At 46.9% G+C, this 12760-nt stretch overlaps 1 protein-coding gene across 4 annotated transcripts in view; it reads right to left on the bottom strand.

Moving 5' to 3' along the window:
• Window positions 1–12760, bottom strand: part of SAMD4A (sterile alpha motif domain containing 4A) — a 97242-nt gene that overhangs the window by 36603 nt on the left and 47879 nt on the right. The window lies entirely within an intron of this gene.

Genomic DNA, 12760 nt, shown 5'->3' with positions numbered 1-12760 from the left:
CATTTCCCAGGCACGGGGGTCACCACTCTCTGAAACCCAGGGTGTGCTGAACTGGGCACTGAGGATTATCAGATGCTCCTGAAAATCACTAAAAAAGATTAATTACACCCATCTCTACTGTCAGGTAGCTTCACTGCTGTTGTCTTAATGTTAACCAGAGTCATGATTTGGCCTGAATTGTCTGTATTATTGCAGATTACACAAAATACTACACAAAAGCACTTCATGGATAAACCTAACCTTTTAAAAGCACTGGTTGGAAAATAGAAAAGGTTCAAATGAGCTGAGACAGACAAGAGCACAGAGGGCAAAGGGAAGAAGCATCCCAGCAGGAGGGCAATAACCAAACCAGGGTGTTGGTCCATTCCCCAGCCTGGTGTGATAAGCTGCCCTAAAGGTACTGAGAAAGAAGGGCTGATCTGAAGCAGCTACAGAACTATTGTTCCTTTGTTAGCTCACAGCAGATAGGAGAGGTTTTAGAAGACCAGAAAAAAAGCAAACATAGGGTTTAGCTTTACAAAACAGACAAAAGAAAAAGTCAGGTCACTTAACTCGAACTCCTGGAAAACTGATGGAACAAATAATGAAACAACCTATTTGTACGCACTTAGAAGATAACAAGATGATAAGCGACTGTCCACACAGATTTGTCAAGAACAATTTAATTTCCTTCTGCGACAGAGTAACTGGCCTGTGAATAGCTGGAGAAGCAGTCAGTGCCATATATCTTGATATTCATTAGGTGCTGCCTCACATGGCTTCCTCAGCAGCACACCAGAGAAACATGCTCAGGCAAAACTACTCTAATGTGGGCACACAGCTCATCAGAAAACCATATGGAGAGAGTCATTACTGGTGATTCGCTGTCAGACTGGGAGTATGTGCTGAGCAAGGAGACTTGTCCCAGCCATGACACTACCCAGGATGTCACTGGTGATATGGATGATGTGATAAATGTGTTCAACATGCAGGTATCATGCTAGGAGAAATGAAAACACTCCAGGAAACTGGATTAGAAGTCAAACAATCTTGAGACATGGAGAAGTCAGAAAAAACAGCAGAAAAAAAATGCATTAAATAGGTGGAAATATCCGCATGCAGGTGGGAACAAATCGCTGTGCGGTACCATGAGGGGAAGAGGCTGGGGTCAGGAAGCATCACAGGCTCAGCCATAAGGCAAAAAACCATGCTGCAAATAAAAACTGCAGTGGCCAGCCTGTCATCTGTCTGAGAATTGAAGACCAGCATAGGCAAGCTGCTCTCCACATCTCCTGGGGATTGCAGTAATAGGCTTGAATTTCAACAAAGGGGAATAAGGTTGGACATGAACTACCTTCTACAGATAGGACTAGTGATGCACAGGGAGAGACTGCCTTACAGATGCTGTGAAATCTCCATCACTGGCTGTTTTTCTGAACATATTATACAAACACCAACCTAGGACAGCTCAGGATGTACCCAGACCACCCGACTGACGCTTCCCAGCCCCAGGTCAGTCTCTCCTCCAGTGTTTACCAAACCCCTCTATGAAGCCTTCAAGCTTCCTGTCAACATAGCAGGCTGTGCCTAAGACTGCTGCAGCTACACCATCTGGTGAAAAAAGACTTCTTTCTGTTTTAAACCTACTACCCAAAACTTCACCAAGTGAAATGGTCTGATTTCTCATGTGATTTAAAATTCCCTCCCTATCTGCTGTCTCCTACCCATACTGTACATGAAACTGCTCTAAAATATTGACTATCCCTATATTCTTCCTGTGCTATGCTAACCAAACCCACACCAGTAAAATGAAGATCTGGATGTCCATCTGTAGGATCACCCATTAATTTGCTCTTGAGAACACCCATGCTGCTGTCCCGCAGCTAACCCAATGAACCCTTCCATCTCCCCGTGACCCAGAAGAGGGCCGTTACTGTAGGGCCTTTTCCCAATTAGGACTGAGCCATGCATGTCGGTTCCCTGACACAACTGCAGCGGTGAGCAACACCCATCCCCCAGCTTTGCCTTCCCAGTCTCAAGGCATGCAACCATTTAAAGAGGAAGCCACTAGATGGCTTGCTGGAAACACTGACAGCTCTCGCTGGAACTTTCTGCAGTGGTATTTACTTCTACAGACCCACCCCTCCTGCTGAGCCGCTTCCTGATGCGGCTGATGGTGTGCCCAAGCCATCTCGTGCCACTGTGCTGAGAGGTGCAAGGGACACGCTGTGGCACAGCTCTGGTGGAGGAGCGTGAGTTTTGGTCTCTGGGTGTGCTCCTGTGCCCATGGGGATGCTGTGAGGTTGTTTCGGAGCTAGATAAAAAGAGATTTGGAAAAGCAATGCTCAACCTAAGTGAAGCATATGTGAGTGTAGTGGGACTCAAGGTGCACTAGAGCATCTCCATATTTTCCATATGTAGATGTAACTGCTACAGGCAAAACTTCCTGTCGTGCTTAACCTGATTTCTTTGTCCTTCTCTCTTCCCCACTCACAGCCAGCTGCCCAGAGGGTTGAAAACCTGTCTTCTCCTCTCCTCCTTCAGAGGGATGTCACCCATCCCCTTGCTATCCTCACACTGGGGAGATTCAGCAGCACTTGCCAAATCCCAGCCCGGCATGGTCTCCGCGGAGAGGCTGTGGGATTCTGCAGCAGCTTGGATAAACTGAGAAATCAAAAGATCATTAAAAAAAGGCACAAAATGCACTCTAAAAAAAGTTGGTGCCACTTGCACATAGGAACTAGGTAGCAAAATACATGCATTAGAAGTACAGCCTGCTGCAAACTGGGTGCAGGGATGAAGGAGGACGACGGGGGAGGTAGGTGGCCATGGCTGGACTCTTCCTTACATGGGGGAGAGCTGAGCATGAAGGTCAGCACTGGAGAAACACAGGATAGTGCCAGAGCCACTTGGGAAACTTACCTCAGATGTCCAAGAGATCTGGGGGGTTGAAATCACAACCCCAAAAGATGGAACACTGATCTGAAAGCCTGTGTCTCACAAGGGGCAGGGTGCCCTTCCCTGCCCCAGCCTCAGCAGGAGCCTCTCTCCTTCTCAGCCACCAGCAGGATGTGCACAATTAAGCAAAACCAGAAAATAATTAGATCTGAAAGACATTTGGCTCTCTCTGAGATAGGGTAGAAGGTCATGTTTAATCCTATATGCCAGCAAATAGAGAGATCTAGAGAGAGTGGCACAGGAGGAAGAAAGCTGGAGCTGCGTGTAGGCAGGGGGAGAGGGGCTGGTGACCCCCTCAAAGCCCCTCTCCACCCTATCCCAGATCACAGGAACCTCCTTCATCTCCCTACCTGCTGCCATGCACTCCCAGACATTTGGAGTATCTCACCCTTTTTTGCCACAACAAGCTCCCCCGGGGTCAGCTGTGGTTAGGATGTGTCCCAGTTCTGGGCTCCCATGTCCCAGGGCTCTGGCATGCTACCTGCAGTGGTTTACAGGGTCACAGACACTAATCACATTACAGACTCATTAGTTCCCCTGGGTGCTGTTCCAAGGATGCCTGATGTTTCCCATCACAAGGCTTTCGCTGCTCTAAGGGCAGGCAAGACTAATGATACTGACTACTGAAATCTGAGCACAGAGAAAGCCTCAAAGTTAGAAATTCTATCATGCTGGTTTTAAACTCCCTAAAATCCTTGTTCTGCCTGTTGCTGCCACTGCATCGACATCTCCTTTTGGAGATGAACTGAAATAACAACTGACCATGAGCACCCTAAGGATCCAGCTTCCATCCCAGCCCCATGACACCTTGTAATGGGAAAGGATGAGAGCTGCCAGTGCCCCCGAAGCAGAAAATTCCTGTTTTTATCAGGGGACTCTTTCTCTTGGGTAAGAGGATGAATGAAGGTGGGATGTGAAACTACCTTCTAATGTAGGATTACTTAACCAATACAATTTTGCTGCTATACAGCACAGCTGATGCATGTGCAGAGTGCCTGTGTATAAATACAGCACCAAATATATCTGGGTCCTGCTTCCAAGGCTGAAACCTGTTCTGTGCTATGAATAGGTCCAATACTATCCCTAAACATGGGGCTTTCTGGTTTGAGAAAGAGGAGATATTTGTCAGTTTAATGAGTGCTTATCGGATTCCTCTGTCACAAATCTCCTTAATCACTTCTGGATCCCTGCAAACTGTTAACTGCCCCCATGTCCACTAGTGATGGACCCACCTCTAGTGCTGCACTGCATAAAGGAACTTTTTCCTTTTATTTTGAACCCGCCTCCTGATAGATGACTGGATTATTTCAACTGCCAGCAAGGCACATGGAGCTCCCAAAGCTGTTAATGATGTACTGGGAACAGTCATAGTTTTCCAAAGGTAAAGCCAACCTGCATGGAAAAAGGCAGGGATATATGCAGTCCCTGTGGATTCCTGCAAAAACCAATGCAGGCAGCACACCGGTGCCTGCACTCAGAGACCTCAAAGTACCTGACTGCCTAATTTTTCCTTCTATTTTTTATTTTTTGCAAAAAAGACCTTTGGCCCCCACCTCGAAAACACCAACCCTGCCAGGAGGGATGGCTGAGAGGAGCTGTCAGCACAGGCATATGAAAGCCTGTATCTCACCAGATGAGATGTCTCCAAGGAACAATGACAATACGGGATCCCCCTCAAATGCTTAAAAAGATCCTAAAAAAACCCAACCCCAAACAAGATAAACCTTTTTATTTTGAAAGCAGGAATTGGGTTATCCTCCTGTTGTCACGTATGACTTATCTCATTTCAGAAGTGAAGCAGACAAATATGTTGACTGGGGTTTTGATGAAGCGGGTGAGATGAATGATGTGTAGTTTACAAACCAGACAGCAGCTTATCATGCATAACAAGGACAACAATTAAAGACTGGGAGTGTTTTAAAAACCGCCCAAGGATTTTCTGAGAGACAGAGGACGTTCAAATAGCAGGCCTGACATCACTGCTCCACAATTACAAGTCAATGTATTTAAGGACTCCAGTTGTCAGTAAATTGCTCTTAAATTACCATTTTATTATGCCCTTGTTTCAGTTTAACAACATCTTCCACAAAAAGTTATCAAAAGCCATTCAGGTAATTTGTCCAAGCAAGAAATGACTAAGAGTTAGATGTGTACATCTGAGGGACACCCACCAAGAAGAGCACGTTTGCAGCAGGGCTGAATGGACTGGCACTCTCAGATGCACTTGGGGAGAAAAGTTAGGAGTTTGTACCAAAAATTTAGGCTGGGATCCCTGATCTTTAAAGTGACATGCTACAGCATTAGGGACTGGAGGGAGGAACTAGGTACTCCTGGATGGCAACCAAGCCCTCCTAGGGATGGGCAACATTGACTTTTCATGTCTTGGATGGCCAACAGCAAACCAGAAATCCAACATGTGCTTGGGCAGCTTGCAACTGCTTCAAGCAAGCCTGAAATTGGTAGCCCTGGTGCAAGTGATGGCTATTTCTGGGTTTGCAGGAAGGTTTTGCAGGAGGCCTTCCTCAGCAGCTCCCAGAAGAGGTTCCCATTGTTTGCCACTTCCTCAGTTACCCATGCAGCACCAGCTCTGGGCAATGGGCAAAACTATGGGGAGGTACCCACTTTTTAATCAGAGAGAGGAAAATCAGTGCCCAGACTCCTCTTGCTGCACAGAGACCCAGCAACACATCAGTACCCACCAGCTCCTCCATACGTGCACACAAGATGCTACACTTCCATCAGAATCAGCAAAATCTGCAGTAACTGAGGTCATGGCCAGGGTCAGCCCTGGGATCTAACACCTATTACAGCTGCATGAGTGTCTTCAACAGGGCAAAAGGGGTCAGGAAACTTAAGCCTGCATATGAACGCAGCCCAAAAACCTCTGTTTGGCCAACGTGTCAACTCCCAGGGAATGACTAGCAAGAGACAAACCTCAACTGTTCATCTACTGGCTATTTGTTCCAGTGTCTACCAAGCACTTCAGTCTGCCTTCATTTCCAGTTGAATTTATCTGGCTTCAACTTCCAGATAAATTCCAGCCTGAATTAAAATGTTCCTTGATGTCCTGCTTTTTCTCACATCAGGTACTCAAGACTCAGCACTCAAGTCACCTTCCATTCATGTTTCTGGTAAGCTCAGCTAAAGCTAAATATCCTGTCTTTAACAGGTTCTGGCTCTATGCTCATTAATCTTGATCCGATTGCAATGTTTCTGCTGGCTCTATGACTTCCTGTACCCATGTAAATCGGGTCTTTCCTGGCTTGGTGAAAAGCATGAGTGGGGTGGAGAGACCATACCCCATCTCACGCAGGATGGTTTTCAGCAAAGTTAAAGCAGAGGAGCGAAAAACAAAGGGACTTCAACCTGAAGCTGACCTGTTACCAAAAAAGGGCAGGCTGCTGCCAGTCCCAGCCTCCTGCAACAAGATTTACTGGACTGTGAGATGGTCCAGCTCCACACCACCCACCACACGAGTCTTCTCCTTACACTGCTGTGGATACAAACCTCTGTCCCGGCTCCTGCTTGCAGCAGCTTGACTGAACGTGAGTTACAGCCTGTTTGCAGATGAAGGGATTTACATTATTATTTACAGTAATTAGCACCTGCACGCCAACCCATTCAAAATACTCTGGCAAATTTACATCATTCTCTTCTTCAGCCTCACTTGAAAGACCAAAATTAAAGAAAACAAAGTGAGAACCCTGTGGAAACCCTCTCTGTACCTCATCCAGAGCACATCAATACCCTCGCTGTTAAAACCTGGCAGCCTTCTCCCTAAATGAGAGGTCAAATAGTAAGAATTTCAGCATGTGCCTTTTCATTATTGCAACTAACACTAATTAGAAGAAAAAAATCTCAACAACAAAGGTTACTGCCAGTTGTATAAGACAAGAGATGCAAGCTGACACTGAAATGCCGGTGAACCCGAATCCTGCTCCTTGTCTCACCAAGATCAAAGCAAATCTGTGGCTAACACAGGCAAGAAGATACCAGTGATGTTTCTAAGCACATCTGCAGCCGAGAGGCTGCAGCACAACGTGTAAATGCTGCCAACCTCCCCCTGCTACATTCAAACAGGTCTGAATTTATGTCTGCGCTAGAGCTGACCTCAGCGCAGAGCAGGAGAACCTAATCCTATGCATCTGAAGGCAACGGGAGCCGTGCCAGACAGCATTGTGCCTGCAGGATTTGGCACCCATGGCTTCCTGGCACCTCCTGTGTCTCTGTGCTGCAGTGGCCAGGAGAGGAGAGCTCTGCATACCAAGGACCGCTTCTTCCCAGGTCCCCAAAACCACTCGCCCCAGCAGATAACATGGGATTTGACAGAGGAAAAGCCAAGAAAAACTTGAAGCTGGCTTTTTGCTTTTTCTCCTTCCCATACAGGTCTAACAGCCTGATGTGGGGAGAAATTTAGTGACTAGTGGCAAAGCTCTTTTCCTTTAACAAGCCTTGTCTAAGAGCTGAGAACAGCCAGAAGGTCTGTAATCAAGCCCTGGACATGAGGGGGGCTTGAGGACTGCTATTTATGGCAACAGGGGCTCTGCACTTTCCTTCCTGGAACACGCACCCCAACAGCTGTGAACCTCTAGGTCCAAGCTGGCTGCATGGCTCAATGCTACCCCAGCATCTTTGGTCTACCACAAGATATAAAAATGCAAACACTGTATTCCCCCTTTCCCTAGATGGTTGGCTTCTACGCAGATTTAAGTGCAGATGACCTCTTCAAAAGACAGACGGACCTTTTGTTCATCTGCACCCATAAGCAGACACAAACGGCAATCTGTGCCTTGTATCATTCAAAGCACGTGCATGATCTCCCATCTCCAGCACCCATGACCCATCTCGCACCCTGGCCCTGCGACAGTGCCAAGGAGCACCAGCACTCGACGGAAAATTTGCCAGTGTTGCGATGCAACCTGTCAGTTCACATGGTGCTGGCTCTCCTCCGTGCTTCCAGCAGCTACATCACATTCTAAGAGGCTAAAAATAAATTAACTACTTTCCTAATGTTTCTTTTCCACTCCAGAGGCTGCTGCAGAGCTCTGAGCAGGTGGGGAGGTGAGCAGACCACTGTGGACGAAGGAAAGAGATGCCATAAAAATGAAGCAACAGGCCCAGCATTTCCCGCAAAAGGAGGCGCTCAGGGAAGTCCCTGCTGCAGGCAATACCAGTTCCTTGGAAAAGCAAAAGTGAGAGCCGTACAGTTGTCAAAAGCAAAGTGTTTCTGATTATACTGCAGGATTCAGCACTGACAGGAGCACAGAGGACTTCACAAATGAGCATCTTCTTCATCTTTAATGACTAAGAAGCTCCATGTAAATTAACTACACATTATCCCTTTGACTTGTTAAATTTCACAGTGCGAATTTAACCTCTGAAAATAATTCTGGCCCAAAGACGCAACCTTCTTGCAACTGCCCCCAGCATCCCTGCATGCAATGGACAAGTTCTTCAATACCCACTGCCAAGGCAGACAGGACAGGTTTTCTGGCACAGCTGGGTTGATTGAGGCACATTAGCCATCTTAGGCTTTATTTTCTGTGATTCACAGAAGGTGTACTCCTGCTGGGCAGTGCTCTGCAACACAGGTAGCCTGATGCAGAGGTGAGGTGGATGCGGATGAGCACCAAGGAGGTGGCTGCTGCACCCTGAATGCATTTCACTTCTGAAGAACAGTTTCTCACAACTCAGCTTGGGAAGCCAGGCTAAGGAGCAGGTGACCATATGACATGCTGCTCTGGGGAAAAAGAAAGAAAGGAAGAACCTCTCCCCTCGAAAACCTTGTGTGGGATAAGACACAAGCCCTACACAGCTCGTCACCCTTTCAAAGGCAGTTCTCCTTGGGCAGCAAGTTCAGCTGCCTATTACTGGCAGCTCCTCTCTCTATCAAGCTCTCCAAAGCAATGGCAGCCCTGCTGAGTGTACAATTTGGAGAATCAGTCCCTTCCTTGTGTGGAAGAAATGACTGGAAAGGGTATCACCAGGCCAAGCATCCCAAGCTGGGACTGCACTTCTTGATCTCACAGCAGGGACAGTGTGAGCAAGAGCTGGGAATTTCAGCACTGAAGCCAGCCTCAAATACAATCCTCCATCAGATCTTCTCATCCCATCACCCCAGACAGGCTGATGAGACCCTGACAGAACAGCGGCACAGGAAGCTCAGTGTTCTCCATACAAGCTGTAAGCTCAAAAGGGACCAAAATGCCCATTATTTTGTTCAGAAGCAGAACAAACTGGAAGATCCCTCAAAAAAAATTCCTTAATTCATGCTGCGAGCCACAGACAGAAGAGTTCAGCTCCACTGTGCTGCAGAGAGAGTAGAAAGAGGAAGATTTTCACATTTCTGACACTATTTTCCCCTACTACCTCACGTGCTTGCCAGAGCTCCAGTTATTAGGAGGCTGTTTGTACAAACCCAGAAGTAACATATTTTTAGCACTGAAGAATCGCATGGCACGATCATTAAGCATGCTTCTGCAGACAGCAACAAGAGTGGGGATTTTTCCTTCTCTAAATTGGCTGCAGCCACTACAGTTTCCAGCCCAAAGCAGACTTTCAGGAAATTCAGGAGAGGGAGTCTTTTTCCATGACCTATTTAATACCAAGCTGAAGTACACTCAATTTTCCCCACAGATCCTCTGCGTCTGATGGGAGGTTTCACAGATTTGTTTTCTAGGCTTTATCTGTTGCACACTTTTGCTACAGAGCATAATACCATGCATTATCACCACACTCCCTAGCAACGTGACTTTTAATTTAGTGTAGAGCTTCGCAACACTGAGAGTATTTTACTGACTCAGAGCAAAGATGACACGCTGGGAAACCTATCAAAAGCTCCACTGGTGCCAAGGGAACCTACAGCACATGTATGATGGCATTTTAGCTTTTCAACGCAACGTGGCTGGCACTGGCATGAAGAATACCTTGGGGAAGACGAATTTGCTTCACTGATATCACAAGCTACGGTCCAGCCATCATGGTCTTGTGGAGTGATGACTACATCAATAACAGTGGTGCCAGCAGATGCGAAACAAGAGTGGAATTCCCACAAGTTCTGTTTGAGTGCTCAGCACTTGGACACAAAAACATGGGAAATGGTTCACTGTCAGGAGTAAGAGCTCAGAGTCAGATGGGGGATCAGCAAAGATGAGGTACCACCTCCTCACTTCTCACCCAAAGGCCAGGAGGACAGATGCTTGGTAGACAAGCCAACCAACCTTCTATGAAAGCTACCCTGAAGAGTGAGACCAGCCTGACACCTGACAAGGACTCACAGCACCAGTTTCTCTTTACTCGCTGGACCACACAAACTCCAGAGCATCAGAGGCATCATGCTCCCAAGCCTCAGATGAGGAGGATGGTCTTTTGAAAGTGTAGGAAAATTGTGTCTGGGTCCCACCTGACAACAGAGAGCATGCAAAAATGCAAGAGGACCATCAGCAGTTCAGATAGCATCAGGTGAAGTGCCTCTCCACCTCTACCCACTGTTACAGGAGAGCAGCAGAAAGCAAGAGCACCATCCACACAGGGTGGATAGAAGAAGACTATTGCAGCAGAAATGACACTGAAATGCTGTCCCTTTTGGGGACAGTGGAGTGGTGGGGAATTCATCAGCCCTTACGCATGCAAAGAGGAGACAGAAATATCAGAGCAGTCGTGCCAGGTCTGATGGACAAAGATATCCCGACAAGATCCTGGGTCAAATGGCTTTTGTTGGCTGCCATGCAGAGTTAACTGAGCTTAGCTGGCTGCAGAGGCAGCTTGGCCTGTGGCAACGGGATGGGTCAGTAAGGATTAAATGTATAATTAAACTGGGGGCTGCAGATTGCTTCCAGAGCTCCCATCGGTTCTTGGAGCTTGCCAGTTCACCAATGGCAAAACGCTGCTGGTTTTGCTGATTCTGGGACATGGGGTACAGGTGGGAAAAGAGTTCACTCCCTATTTTCACTTACACTGGGGTTATATTGCTCGTATGACTCTGCACGCCCTCAAATCCAGATTTTCAGTGGAATTTCCCAGTATGCAAGAAGCCAAAGAAATAAAACAAGCAATTTCTGTATTTCTTCTTTGAGCTTAATCCATAAAAATGCCTAGATCTTTCTGGCTTTCAGCGAGGAGACTACAGGCACAACCACAGGCATGGAAGACTTCTTAATTTCAATTGCAGAATGCCTTTTAGCAATACCTCAATTGAAATGCAGATAAGTTTCTTCAAAGGCTAAAAAAAAATAAAAAAATTATCCAAATGTCATAACTGTGTTGCCTAACATGGATACAGGATTTAGAAGTGGGAAAAATAATACTAAAAATAAGTTATGAAGGGTATGTAAGGTATCGATACACAGCACATGGTTTAAACTGTTAATCATTGAAGAGATTCCAGTATAAAAATAAAGAGACTGAAGCTGCACATAATGGAGGAGTTGCTCTATTTATAAACTTCTCTGTGCAAAGGGCAAGTGAGGGCCAGGACAAGCAGGCAGCGGAGGCAGAGCCACCTCTATGGAGCCTATATTTTGAGGGGAAATAAACAGATATTTTAATTGTTCTTTGTTTTTTTTTTTTGTTAAAGTGTTGTCCACAAAATCAAACAGAGTTGTCCAACAGCCTGTGCACCCCAGCCATGTGAGCAGCATTTACAGCTCCTGCATGTGACAGCTCTCCTAATTTAGCCAGTAACTGACTCCCTCTGACCTGTAATAACACCGCTCCCAAATTAGAGCCCTCAATTTGACTTGGCTTCAGTCCTTCCCTCCCAGCAACATAAAGCATCCTTTTCTCCCCCCTCCCCAAACATTCATAATCCCATCCTTTCTCACTGCCAACTCAAACTCACATTTAGCCTTTTCCTGTTTTTCTGGCGGGGGGGGGGGCGGGGGGGTGGGGGGGGGGGGGGTGGTGTGTGTGGAGGGATGAGGGGGTGCAGGCAGCAAGGGATAGGGCAAAGCCTGGTGGAAAATCACCAAGAGACAAAACCAGCAACAAAATCAGGCAAAAATTCCAAGTTGGTGACATTCAGCTGGAAAAGCTCAATGACTCACATGCAAATAAAATCTGCCTAAATTCACTGCTGCATGACGCAGGCCATTGGCTTCAGCATAAAAAGGCCAGGATGAAATCATCCACAATTAAGTCGGAGCTTGGAAGGCTGCAAAAGCAGCCGCATTAGCACAGTTCCCTCGGCTTAATAGGAAACACAAAGGAAGGAAGTTCAGTGGAGTGAGAACATCCCCCTTTTCCCCTCCTTTCCACCGACACCTCGCACCATCAGTCACCCCCAAACATCGGCACAGCTCCTCTGGCATCACACGTCGGCGCTGAGCTCCGGCAAGCTGCTTGCTAGCAGGCGGCTGCCAGTTTTTAATGGGCTTTCCTGGAATACTAGCTCAAAAGTGAAATAAAAATAAATGTGGCTACGTAGGAAGGCAAACCCCCACCAGTCAGAGACTTCTTCCAGAGATTTCTGCCCTGTCCTCTGCAGAATGGGATGACATATTGTAGAATTAACTTTTACAAACCCTGGACCAAAGCCAGACCCTCCCCAAATCCCCCAAAGACGTGATGAGCGGGAGAGAGGGATTTAAATCTTGGTTCTGAGATTTTCTCTTTCATTGCAACAGTGCTTTCAAACCTTCTGAGTTTTCAAGTACTGTCTGAAGACACAACAAAGAAATGCACTCACAGCGGCCCACAGCCCAGGGCTAAGGCAGGGAATGGGGTGCAGTGGGTTCCTCTTACACCAGCATGCACATCAGGCTTCATGTCCCTACCCCTCCAACGCAACCATTCATGGGGTTGTGTCATGAACCAGGTCATCGGC

The sequence above is a fragment of the Pezoporus wallicus genome, unplaced genomic scaffold (assembly GCF_028554395.1).
Source record: "Pezoporus wallicus isolate ANWC-B61680 ecotype Strahan unplaced genomic scaffold, APGP_CSIRO_Pwel_v1 contig_8403, whole genome shotgun sequence".
NCBI lineage: Eukaryota > Metazoa > Chordata > Aves > Psittaciformes > Psittacidae > Pezoporus > Pezoporus wallicus.
This window is presented reverse-complemented; position numbering and strand designations above follow the sequence as displayed.